Raw genomic sequence first — 13,092 nt, 5'->3', positions numbered from 1 at the left:
TCACGTCTTTCATAAGGAGACGTAGTTGTCAGATGTACAGGTCATTATAGGAGTACTATAAGGGTAAGTCAAATGAAAACGAGACATGGAAAAAATTAAGTAAGCTCTCAATACATTTGCACCACTACGAGAAAAGATGGGCAATGCCTTCATGGAAAAATGTTTGCGGCTGCCTGTGGCATCATGATTTTCGCCAGGCGTGCACGTCTTCGTCTGAAGTTATCGGCGGGCAAGAATGTCTTCTACATCTACATGGATACTCTGCAAATCGCATTCATGTACCTGTCAGACGGTTCATCGAACCACATTCACAAATCTCTATTATTTCAATCTCGTACAGTGCGCGGAAAGAATGAACACCTATATCTTTCCGTGCGAGCTCTGATTTCCCTTATTTTAAAGTGGTGATCGTTCCTCCCTATGTAGGTCGGTGTCAACAAAATATTTTCGCATTCGGAGGAGAAAGTTGGTGATCGGAATTTCGTGAGAAGATTCCGTCGCAACGAAAAACGCCTTGCTTTTAGTAATGCCCAACCCAAATCTCTTCCATATTTCGCGATAACACAAAACGTGTTGCCTTTCTTTGAACTTTTTCGATGTCCGTCAGTCCTATCTGGTAAGGGTCCCACACCGTGCAGTATTCTAAAAGAGGACGCAGAAGCGTAGTGTAGGCAGTCACCTTAGTAGGTCTGTTACATTTTCTAAGTGTCCTACCAATAAAACGCAGTCTTTGGTTAGCCTTCCCCACAACATTTTCTATATGTTCCTTCCAATTTAAGTTGTTCGTAACTGTAATACCTAGATATTTAGTTGAATTTACGGCTTTTAGATTAGACTGATTTATCGTGTAACCGAAGTTTAACGAGTTCCTTTTAGCAGTCATGTGGATGACCTCATACTTTTCGTTATTTAGGATCTACTGCCACTTTTCGCACCATTCAGATATTTTTCTAAATCGTTTTGTAGTTTGTTTTGATCTTCTGATGACTTTATTAGTCGATAAACGACAGCGTCACCTGCAAACAACCGAAGGCGGCTGCTCAGATTGACTCCAAACTCGTTTATACAGATAAGGAACAGCAAAGGGCCTATAACACTACCTTGGGGAACACAATAAATAACTTCTGTTTTACTCGATAACTTTCCGTCAGTTACTACGAACTGTGACCTCTCTGACAGGAAATCACAAATCTAGTCACATAACTGAGACGACATTCCACGAGCACACAATTTCACTAAGAGTCGCTTGCGTGGTACTGTGTCAAAAACCTTCCGGAAAACCAGAAATACGGAATCGATCTGAAATCCCTTGTCAATAGCACATTCTTCTGGGCACCAAAAATATGGAAATCGCATTTAGAGAGATCGGGATTGTGTGACTGATGTGTAAGGGCTTCCAAGCGAAACTTGTGCAACGTAGTCGAAACAACCTTGGGAAGAAGTGGGCCCACGACAACCGCCGAAACCGCCCACGTATTGTCAAGGTCATGTCGACTACGCTGCAGCAGCTTTGCTGAGAAGCGCTTAACATGCTCCATACACACCCGATAGCTCCCCACGCGATTTCCTATTTTTAGTGCCCTGAAGAAAGATTTGCTTCCCACGAGGAGATACAATCATGGCTCCATAGGCAGACGCTAACATTTTTCCACGAAGATATTATTCGTCTTGTCTCACAGTGGGATAAATATATTAACAGCTACGGTGATTACTTTTGAAACACCTATACGCATGAATTAAGGATAATGCTGATACATGGTGAAACATCGCTCTGGTGGGCGGTTTGCGGGTTTAAATCACCTCGGGTTATGACCATGCGATGCATTTGACCTGCGGTCGTCGCACGGTGGCGCTGGCAGCAGTCCACTCACGCAGAGGCGTGTTGGTGCAAGTCAGAGTACGGGGCAGCGAGTAAGTGTGCAGAGGTTTTCATACGTGCTAATCGTGACTGGGTGTTGAAAATGGCTCAAAGAACACACATTGATGACGTTATGAGGGGTAGAATACTAGAGCGGCTGGACAATGGTCAAACACAGCAGGTCGTAGCACGGGCCCTCAGTATGCCACAAAGTGTGATCTCAAGATTATGGCAACGATTCCAGCAGACAGGAACCGTGTCGAGGCGCTACAGTATGGGAAGTTCACAGTGTACAACATCACAAGAAGACCGATATCTCATCATCAGTGCCCGCAGACGGCCACGGAGTACTGCAGGTAGCCTTGCTCGGGATCTTGCCGCAGTCACTGGAACAGTTGTCTCCAGACACACAGTCTACAAATGACTGAACAGACATGGCTCATTCGCCCGGAGACCTGCAAGGTGCATTCCACTGACCCCTGGTCACAGGAGAGCCCGTAATGCCTGGTGTCAAGAACACAGTACATGGTCATTGGAACAGTGGGCCCAGCTTATGTTCAGGACGAGTCCAGATATAGTCTGAACAGTGATTCTCGCCGCGTTTTCATTTGGCGTGAACCAGGATCCAGATACCAACCCCTTAATATCCTTGAAAGGGACCTGTATGTAGGTCGTGGTTTAATGGTGTGGCGTCGGATTATGATTGGTGCATGTACACCCCTGCATGTCTTTGAGTGAGGAACTGTAACAGGTCAGGTGTATCGAGACGTCAGTTTGCACTAGCATGTCCGCCTTTTCGAGGGTGCAGTGAGCCCCACCTTCCTCCTGATGGATGGTAACGCACGGTGCCACCGAGCTGCCATCGTGGAGGAGTACCTTGAAACAGATGATATCATTCGAATGGAGTGGCCTGACTGTTCTCCAGACCTAAACCCCATCGAGAACGTCTGGGATGCTCTCGGTCGACGTATCGCTGCACGTCTTCAAACCCCTGCGGCACTTCAGGAGCTCCGACAGGCACTGGTGCAAGAATGGGAGGCTATACCCCAGCAGCTGCTCGACCACCTGATCCATAGTATGCCAGCACGTTGTGCGGCCTGTGTACGTGTGCATGCTGACCATATCCCATATTGATGTCGGGGTACATGAGCAGTAAACAGTGGCGTTTTGTAGCACCAATAGCTTGGACTTACAGATCTGTGTCGTGTGTGTTCCCTATGTGCCTATTACGGTGTGGTTAAGTCAGAAATTTTCATCATACTTGTTTTTAATTACAATAGTACTTTAGCTAAAAATGATAACGTGTTGCGGTTTTCGTCTAGTCGTGTAAGGAGCGTTTTGTGAGAGATGTGCAGTGTATTATTTCATTCTGCTTAAAAATTAAATGACGTTCGAAGTCTTATTGCTCCTCTGCTCGTCTTTTTTTTTTTCACGTGTGAACTGCAGATGGACACGTCACTGAAGGCTAGCTGTACCATCTGACCGGCCAGTGCTGTCCAAGTTAAATGCGCCGGTAAAGCCGTTGTCCCGTACTATCGCTAAGTCGATGTGCGGATAACGCACAGCACAAAATGTACTCTAATTATCGTACTTGACAGTCCTCGAGACAGCTTGGCTGCAGTCCCACGTGAAACGGAAATCCAATGAGGTTCCAGCAACCGCGGAAGAATGCATCTAGTTTATTGTTATGATGAACGGATTATAAAACAACCCTGTCACATTACATACTCGTATTCTTGCTTATATCTAAAAGTAAAACGAAAACAATGTTACATTAACGAGGCTTAATACGTCATATTACTGGGCCAAAAGTGCATTTAAGATCAGGAAAACATCTGAAAATGCCTTTGAGAAACTGTTTTATTCACGCGAGCGCTTTACAATTTACAGCAACTGCTGCCTACAGATGACAGAAATTAAGAACGGGAAGCAGTAGTAAAAGTAGTCTGATAACGTTTCGGTGCATGTAATATAGCGGCGGCGGGTTCAAAGCAACGTGAAGCGTAGTCTGTAGTGCCATCTCCCATTATTACATGTCCATGACAGCGGCAGATGCTGAAAGGGAGCCGTTGTGCGTCACAGAGACGTTTGTTGTTGAAATTTTTTCGGAGAACCTATGTTCCAAGAAGAGTGGAGCAATATAATGCCCCCCCCCCCCCCCGCCCCAACATGTGCTCGACGAAGCGAAATGTGTACGACAAACAAATCAGAAAAATCAGAATGATATGGGGGTTCACCGGCAGTCGTACATCCCACGCGCCTGTCGTGAATGGAACGGGGATAGGCGGCAATAAAATTCATATCAAACGTACGCTCTGCCATACATTCTAGGGTGGCTTGCGGAGTATTGATGTAAGTCTGATAGAAAGGTTTTCGCAAGAAGCCGGTGATCTCTCACCAGAAAACAGTAAACGGGTAAGAGGACCGAATTGGACAGTGTTTCGTGGAAGAACAAGCTGACTTCATGATTGTTCACCTCGCAAACGTTGAACAATAACTAGCGAATATTGTACGAGTCATATGGAGTAAACTGGCGAAAAAAAAAAGTGAAGCGAGTACTGTTTTACGAATGGAATCAAAACAATTTTTATGCCGATACTAAACACACATCGACACAGTTGCTTTATTACATTTTGAGCTATCTCTTTATAAAGTTTCTACGTTTTTCTTATCGATATTAAGGGTAGAGACTAGGTCTATTACGTATGTGCACCTTACTTATTCAATTACAGATACAAAAAATTTCGTGTAAATCGACATTGTATAACGCATATATCCTATGAAAGATACCAGCTATCCACATTTCAGATCAGAATATTCCAAAAAGTCAAGGAGGGGGCATTATTCATTTGCTAAAACAAGAAAATGTAGCTGTACTTTTTTTAGCGCTAGCTCACTTCTATCTTGTCTTCCGTCTTCGTCGCGTGAAATTTGAGTTAATCTGTACGCATTTTTTACTAGCTGACTTCATGATACTAAATATAGATAAATAAGATTAAAGATAAATAAGATTAAACTAGTGTGTGACCTATCGTGTAGCGAACACTTTCATCTCCTCCAATTCTGACGTACATATGTACTCATTCACTATTTTTTAGAATACCAGGCGCTTCAGTCTGGAACCGCGCGCCCGCTACGGTCGCAAGTTCGAATCCTGCCTCGGGCATGGATGTGTGTGATGTCCTTAGGTTAGTTAGGTTTAAGTAGTTCTAAGTTACAGAGGACTGATGACCTCAGATGTTGAGTCCCATAGTGCTCAGAGCCATTTGAACCATTAGAATACCGGGAGACCAAAAAGTCAGTATAAATTTGAAAACTGAATAAATCACGGAATAATGTAGACACAGAGGTACAAACTGACACACATGCTTGGAATGACATGGGGTTTTATTAGAACCAAAAAAAATTACAAAAGTTCAAAAAATGTCCGACAGATGGCGCTTCATCTGATCAGAATAGCAATAATTAGCATAACAAAGTAAGACAAAGCAAAGATGGTGTTCTTTACAGGAAATGCTCAGTATGTCCTCCATCATTCCTCAACAGTAGCTGTAGTCGAGGACTAAGGTTGTGAACAGCACTGTATAGCATGTCCGGAATTATGGTGAGGTATTGGCGTCGGATGTTGTCTTTCAGCATCCCTAGAGATGTCCGTCGATCACGATACACTTGCGACTTCAGGTAACCCCAAAGCCAATAATCGCACGTACTGAGGTCTGGGGTCCTGGGAGGCCAAGTATGACGAAAGTGGCGGCTGAGCACACGATCACCACCAAACGACGCGCGCAAGAGATCTTTCACCCGTCTAAGAATACTTTTTTTTTTTTTTGTTCTAATAAAACCCCATGATGTGTGTCAATTTTTACCTCTCTATCTACATTATTCCGTGGTTTATTAAGTTTTAAAATTTATAAAAAATCAAAAATGTTCAAATGTGTGTGAAATCTTATGGGACTTAACTTCCAAGGTCATCCGTCCCTAAGCTTACTTTCTTTTTAAAGCACGAACCCGCGCGCAGTCTTTGGTCATTGTAACTGTGCCCTTGGAAGATGTGCTTGTTTTTGTCATCTCTGTTTAACAGCGAGGAAAGCGGAAGTTCTATTGTGAGGAAGTAGTGAGACAGACGCCCAGCAGACGATTCGTGGCAAAGTAGACATAAAATTGAGTGCATTTGTGTTTAAATAAAATTATATGTTGTGGAACACAGGAGACATATTTGATTAGTAATTTAGAATTAATTGAGATGTAATGAGATTAGGAAAGAGTATGAACAAGAATGAAGGTAATATTTTGTTATTTAGTGTCGCTGCAGCCGCACGTAGTTTGCAACCATTGTTGAATGACACCTCCACATCAGGGAACATTAGATTTTTCATTAAAGATCGTGCAATTTTCACTGTAAGGTATTTTTTGTATTTATCAGTTACATGGCAGAAAATTCACAAAGTAATTAAAGACATTTGGACAAAAGGAATCATACCCAGTGACTGGAACAAGCATTCATCCACTTTCTCCATAAAAAAGGAGATGAAACAGACACCAACAACTACAGGGGCATATCCTTGTTACCAGTGACATACAAAATACTTTCTAAAGCACTTTTAAGTAGAATAGAGGAACAAGCAGAACCTAATATCGGAGATTATCAAGCAGGATTTAGAAAAGTTAGATAATGTGCAGAACAGATTCTTAAATTAAAAACAATTTTGAGAGTGAGAGCTATACAGAATAAAAATGCAGTAGTTACTTTCGTAGACTTCAAGAAGGCCTACGACTCAGTTCACAGACGAACACTATTCCAGATGCTTTATGAATCAGGGATAGATGAAAACACCAGAAGACTTGTGAACAAACGCTCACAGATACAACTTCAAGAATTAAGTTTCAAGGCGAAATTTCTGAACCATTCAAAATCAAAACAGGAGTTCGACAAGGAGACGTACTGTCCCCAATTCTCTTTAATTTGGTTTTAGATAAAATAGCAAAAACATGGGAAAGCACATTAAAAAACAGAGGCACAAAGGGTATAAGCATGGACCAAGGAAAGAACAAATTTGAAGTTAAATGTTTAGCCTTTGCGGATGATATGGCATTCATAACTGAAAACCGAACGGACGCAACAGTTATGCTTGATCTGTTACACTAGATTGATGAAAAGACTGGGCTAAAAATATCCTATGAAAAAACCGAGTATATAGAACACAAACATAATACAGAAAAGTTTATGAAAACAAAGTATGGAAAAATTGAAAGAGCTGATAGATTCAAATACCTGGGGGAGTGGATCCAAGTCAATGGACTGGATAACACAACAAATAAAGAAAGAATAAAAAAGTTAGAATTTGCATATAAATTAACACAAAACTACTACAATAAGAAATCAATATCCATACAAGCGAAGATTAAACATTATAATTCCGTTATTAGGACACAAGCAACGTATGTATCAGAGCGTCTAACATTGAATAAGAAAGGTGAATTAAGAGAACTAGAAAAAAGAGAGAGAAAAATACTAAGAAAAATTCTAGGAAAATAGGTGGATTAAAAGGAGAAATGAAGACCTATGCAAAAATATAGAAACGATCACCGATACAATGAGGAAGAGACGGCTAAAATTTTATGGACATTTAGAAAGAATGGAAGAAACACGGATTACAAAGAAAATTTTTAATTACGTTAGTAAGCTGAAAAAAACTGTAGGACGGATAGAAGCAGTAAAGAAAGACGCCAAGAAAATAGGTGTTACAGAAGAGATAATACGTGACAGGAATCACTTTAGGCTACTTATAAAAAACGCAAACTATGAAGAAGAAGAGTCAAAACCTCGACCCAGGAGAGTGTGGACAGATGAGCAGCGACGAGCAGTTGGCGAGAAAATGAAGAAGTATTGGGAAGAACGGAAGAAAAAGAAACACCATAAGTCTAAAGTTGTATGCGGTCCATAGCTGGCCAAATTCATAAATATATATAAAAAAAAATCAGTTACTTGTCTAACATTTGTGAGTGTAAGAATTTCATATCAATTTTTCCCTTTGTCAATATTAATGAGTTTTGTAACACGAATTTCACACAGTTAATAACATGTCACAAAGTTCGAAAAAAGATTGTTAAAGATACAATTCACTTTAGAGCATTGTCCACATCCTCGAGCCAAGTCCTTTTTATTTTGACAGTCTCACGCAATTATGTGTATAAAATAGTTTACTTGTTGACTGGTGCATTGCATTAAGCTCTCAGCAATCGTAGTTAGAAATTTGGAGCTGGTGCACATTGAGAGGTAAGATATTTTTCATTTCAGAATCAGTTTTCTACGAAAATTATCAACGCACAGTGATTCTTTTATGAAAAGAATTACTTGACAGATCATTAACGCAGAGCGACCACTTCCTTTAATTAAAGAGACTAATAGAAAAGTTCAGGATTTAATCAGTTTGCACATTTTTTAGAAAGATCATAAAGTAGGCCCAAATTCATGTTGTATCCTCGCAGATAGATATACGTATTTGTTTTCTCTCGCAGTTGGAAATGCATAAAGTCACGTAAAGCTAAACAACAGGACAGTTACAACTAACCAAGCCAGTTGTTGTTGTTGTGGTCTTCAGTCCTGAGACTGGTTTGATGCAGCTCTCCATGCTACCCTATCCTGTGCAAGCTTCTTCATCTCCCAGTACCTATTGCAACCTACATCCTTCTGAATCTGCTTAGTGTATTGATCTCTTGGTCTCCCTCTACGATTTTTACCCTCCACGCTGCCCTCCAATGCTAAATTTGTGATCCCTTGATGCCTCAAAACATGTCCTACCAACCGATCCCTTCTTCTAGTCAAGTTGTACCACAAACTTCTCTTCTCCCCAATCCTATTCAATACCTCCTCATTAGTTACGTGATCTACCCACCTTATCTTCAGCATTCTTCTGTAGCACCACATTTCGAAAGCTTCTATTCTCTTCTTGTCCAAACTGGTTATCGCCCATGTTTCACTTCCATACATGGCTACACTCCATACAAATACTTTCAGGAACGACTTCCTGACACTTAAATCTATACTCGATGTTAACAAATTTCTCTTCTTGAAAAACGCTTTCCTTGCCATTGCCAGTCTACATTTTATATCCTCTCTACTTCGACCATCATCGGTTATTTTACTCCCTATATAGCAAAACTCCTTTACTACTTTAAGTGTCTCATTTCCTAATCTAATCCCCTCAGCATCACCCGATTTAATTTGACTACATTCCATTATCCTCGTTTTGCTTTTGTTGATGCTCATCTTATATCCTCCTTTCAAGACACTGTCCATTCCGTTCAACTGCACTTCCACGTCCTTTGCTGTCTCTGACAGAATTACAAGCCAGTACAAGTTCAAAATCAAATCAAATCAAACCAAAAAACGTTCTTTCAAAAATTACGCAAAATTTAGTTTGCGTAACCAGACATTTTTGCACAGTGCAGGGCCTGTTATCCCATGTGCAGAATGCTCATACAATCGGTGGGGTGCACACCAACATTAACAGCCGTACATATGGAAGAAGGTTTAATTTAGCACCGGCAGTTTCATGTCTTTACGCCTGAAAGGAAATATCCCCATGAGCTCGTATTCATTCGCAGTTTTGGAGCAATTTTGCGCGAAACTTGGAGTGAATACAAAAAATTCAATTTTCAGTACCTTATATTCGAGGGGAATCCGTGCCGTGGAAACGTCCGAAACTTGTTTAACCTACGATCAGATTGAACTGGCATTGCTTTCAAAATATTGGTCTGTTCACGTGCAAGCTCGTATAAGGCGTGAGGTATTCAATCCTGAGACTTATAAACAAAAGCAAGGCAATCTCAGGAAGTATTTCTAGAGATATCTCAGTAAAAATCGATACTGTGACAAGCCGATAGTGCTTAAGGACGTTATGGGGGTATCGAAAGCTAAATTACCGATTAGTATGTGGGAAAAATTGATATAAGCACCAGAGAACAACAAAGAAAATGTTTTGTCCGCGATGGATTCGTTGTATTTGATTCAGAAGGTCACCAAGCAGAGTAGCGGCAACGGTGGTGCTGGGGCACTGCACTCTGCGAGCCACTCCAGCAGCGGCCGGAATAACGTCACTCGTGGCACAGACGCCCGACCTCCAGGTGGGCCTGAAAATGTAAACAGAAATGAGCCTATGCAATATGCTGCAGGTTCCACAATACGAAACAAAATTGTCACAGCTGGTTACTTAATTGAGTAGAAATGGGCCGTAAACAGGGCTCTGGTCACCTCCTCATAACGGTAATCAGCGATGGTCTTATTTTCATGGGCCACCCCAAATACAGAAAGCGAATGATAACCGAAAATGTTCTGTGCCAAATTCTGGACCACCCCGTGGTTGGTCTCAGCACCAGCAGGAACCAACATGGATAGCTGAGGCGCCGAAGGGCAATCCTCAACCTCAAATGAGACTGCAAACTATAAGAAATCTTGTCGCGCTCCGTGAGAATGACCGCATGAAGGAATGGGGGACTTGCTATAGCGAACCAACCAACACACTACGTCACATTGACTATACCAATACACAAAAAACTTTTCGATGATGCTATATCGTGCAAGGAGCAGTGGGTTCAGGCCGCAGTCCAAGGTGTTGTCGGTGGAATTCCGACTACGATAATGGTTACCACAGTATCTGTCATAAAGTTTTGGCTAATCATTTCTTATAAAAGACTGCGAAACGACCAAGATTCCGACGTTGTCAGTGCAGAATTGTGTGGTATCGGAAGCTGTTGGCGTCCGTACTCAAAGATTGGAGAAGCAAGCACAGGTGTTGATAGAATTCGAAAACGGAGCAATAGAATACACTTTTCTCGTAGTAAGAGGGTTGTCTGCGCCGTGTTTGTTAGGTATGGATGGAGTAACACGAAGGTCGACATTAAAAGCAGAAGTTTTTAGAAATAGGAGTGACGATTGTAGATTAAATTCGTACTAAGCAAAGACACTGCAGATTCTGCCGGGATTTTAAACTGAAGGCAATGGGTAGCAAGGTACTGTGAGTAGACAGTTACCTTGTCGACGACGATCAAGAACCTGTGCCAACACCTATAAACAACAAACAGCTTGACTCGACTAAAATCGACAACACGCCTCAAGAATCTGAGTGCCTTGGAGAAGATCAGAAGGCTGAACTAGCGAACCTGTTGTTGTTACGTATTCAAGTATTCTCTGGCAAGACCTGAGTAATTATAGAATGCGAGTACCATATGAATGTTGTTCCCAACAATACTTTCTGTCACCAAATTTATTGCATCCCGTGGGCCAAGAGGGAGGCTGTGATTCGCAAGATTCTTTGTTGGATCATCCTCTTCTGATTTAATATTTTCAGTGATCAATCAACATTATTTAATTATTTAATCAACATTATTTAATGAATGAGAGAGTGATTGGACTACATGTAATTACAGTGTCACCAAAGCTGTCTAAAAAAACTACATAGTTCATATTGCATCATTACGAATGTCTCTACGATTTTTTGATTATTACTTCTAAGGATTGAGTGATTAATATGTATGGAAACGTGTTCCACTGTAGGATCTTCTTAGCTATATAAAGAAAAAAAACGTGCAGGGAATAGACAAGATAATTTTTCCTTTTGTGAATTTTACATGTTGTAAATACTTGTATAGAACATAATAACAAAAAACATCGATCCTTTTTGGAAGTGAAACAACTGCTGAACTTTTAAACAAACTGCTGTGTGTTATCTTTATGAAATAAAGTACTTGCTCATGAAGGGACCGACTAAGTGTAAAGGCTAGAAACCATTTGTACCGGGTGATTGTAGTTAAATTTTCCCTACTTAACTCGTTATAACACGGAAACTAATTACCGTGCGAGGACTAAATTGGTAGCATTAATGTCAACGACATGGGGAAGAGAAATATTGCAGAATCAAGTCGGGTGAAACACATTTAATATGCTGGTACGGTACAGCATACCATTACATACCGGTATCATTACTGCTACAAAAGAGACTCAATATGGCGCCCGAGAGTGTCCAGAAGCTCTGAAAACGCAGGATTGCATTCTGCACAGCAGAACGAAGCATATCCGTAAGTACACTGGCTAATTATCTTGATATACTGCTCTTCAGATCAGCCCATATGTGAATGTTCCCTTGGTAAACCCCGTCCTTCAGGTAGCCCCCACAACCAGAAATCACAGGTAGTGAGATCAGGTGATCGTGGCGGCCTAGTATTTGGAAACGAAAGCAGGTGAGCTTCACGAGCGATTTATACACTCTCTGACATTTTGAAGGAAGCATGGTTAAAATACAGGAACTGAAAAGTTATTTACAACTTGTATAGAAATCAGAGTGCAGTTAGAGGAGTGCGCTGGGCTCCTACCTTGCATGGAAACTGTTGAGTTTAGTGCGTGTCTCTCCTGTAGGGCAGGTATGACATGCTGGCAAAGCATATTGCAGCAAAGCTGGCCATCCGCATTGCACGCCTTTGGTTCTCGAGCGCCAACCTGTTCAAGAAAGAATGGGCCAATGATTAACGCAGCCGTGAAGCCACACTATACGGTGACACATTCACCATATAGAGGAACTTCATGCACAGTGATTGGACGTGAAGATCCTCACACTCGGCAGTTCTTTGTGTTCACCTCAGACAAAAATGAACTTCGTCTTCCTATAGGTAGGGGCAGTCCTCGTCATCTTCAGTACTTGCGAGAAAGTTGAGAGCGAAGTCAATACGTCGTTGTGCGTCCTGCGGTGCAAGCTGCTGTACAATATGGTTATGGATTTTATACGGATACCATTTGAGACTGGTTCGAAGCACTTTCCATACAGTGGACCACGGAATGTTCAACCGTCATGATACAGCACGCGCCCCGCCAGGTGATCGGGAATTTTGCGCAGCGTTGTCTGCCGTAGCAACAGCGATTTCATTAACCACCAGTGGTGCAACCGGTCTTCGGCCTCCTCCCGAAGCGACGCCCAGTTCTTCAGTTGATTCCAACCTCTTCATCATGCTGTGCACAGCAGGTGGAGCAAGATGACCCTTCCATAATCCTTTCAGCCGGCGATATTCTCGAAGAGCAGCTGTAGTATTACTGCTGCTCCTTTTGTCCAAGCTCATGTTGACACGTCAACATGTGCATTGCGACTGGTCAAGTTTGTGAGACCATGAATCACGATGACTGATCACGGCACCTGGTCGCCATCGTTGGAACTGGACGATGGTGCCGTAACGCATGAAAACCA

The sequence above is a fragment of the Schistocerca serialis genome, chromosome 1 (genome assembly GCF_023864345.2).
Source record: "Schistocerca serialis cubense isolate TAMUIC-IGC-003099 chromosome 1, iqSchSeri2.2, whole genome shotgun sequence".
In the NCBI taxonomy this organism is placed as follows: Eukaryota; Metazoa; Arthropoda; class Insecta; order Orthoptera; family Acrididae; genus Schistocerca; species Schistocerca serialis.
Note: the sequence above shows the minus strand (reverse complement) of the source record.